Source organism: Octopus sinensis, linkage group LG4, assembly GCF_006345805.1.
Source record: "Octopus sinensis linkage group LG4, ASM634580v1, whole genome shotgun sequence".
Taxonomy (NCBI): domain Eukaryota; kingdom Metazoa; phylum Mollusca; class Cephalopoda; order Octopoda; family Octopodidae; genus Octopus; species Octopus sinensis.
In genome coordinates, this window is record NC_043000.1 from 98,778,840 (window position 1) to 98,779,843 (window position 1,004).

Here is a 1,004-nt window from a genome sequence, read left to right on the forward strand (position 1 = left end):
TTGAGCAGTTTTGAGAGAGGTATTAAGGCTAAACAGAAGAGGAGTGGTGATAGTGAGTCACCCTGGAAAATGCCACATGAAATTTTTACATCACCAGCATTTAGAGATTCATTGTCACTGTTCAAAGTTAGTGTGGTTCTCCATGATCTCATACTTACGGACAAAAAGTTTTGCAGAGCAGGTGCTATCTTATACATTTCTAGGCATTTCTTAATCCAGCTATGTGGTAGGCTATCAAAAGCCTTTTTATAGTCTATCCAGGCTATTGATAAGTTTTTGTGTCGTTTGTGACAATCTTCTAAGATCATCTTATTGATGAGTAATTGATCTTTACAACCGTAGGATCCACGTTTACATCCTTTCTGTTCATTAGGGAATATGCTGCTGTCTGTCAAAAAAACTATAGGTATATTCCGTCAGGACAGATGTTAGTGTTTTATACATAGTTGTTAAGCAGGTTATGGGTCTATAGCTTTTTGGTTCATTTGTTTCTTCACTTTTTGGAAGCAGGAATGTTAACCCATTAACTAGCCAAGGAGGCATCCTACTAGGGTGTTGCAAAACATCATTGTAAAGTTCTGTTAGCAGTTCATGGCTCTCTGGAAAGGCATTCAACCAAAAGTTAGGGACTTTATCCTTTCCTGGAGACTTCCATTTGCTTGACCTCCTGAGAGCAGATCTTATATCTTCTACCTTGACACCCTCCCACTTTTGCTCTTCTAAGGAGTCCAGTTCTTTAGATATTCTATCAATCCAGGGGGCCTTTTCGCTGTGTGTTTTTTCTTCTGTCCAAATTTTATTCCAAAATCCCTGCACTTCTTTTGATGGTACAGACTTTACAGTAACTGTTGTTTTTCCTATCTTCCTGTAAAAATTTTTGGGGTTATTTTTGAACATGTTGTTGTCCTTGAAAAATCTAACACGCTTTTCATACCTCGCTATGCGGGCAGCTTTAGCAGATACCTTTTGCTTGATGGTTTCTATGGTGGCATCAATATCAAGTA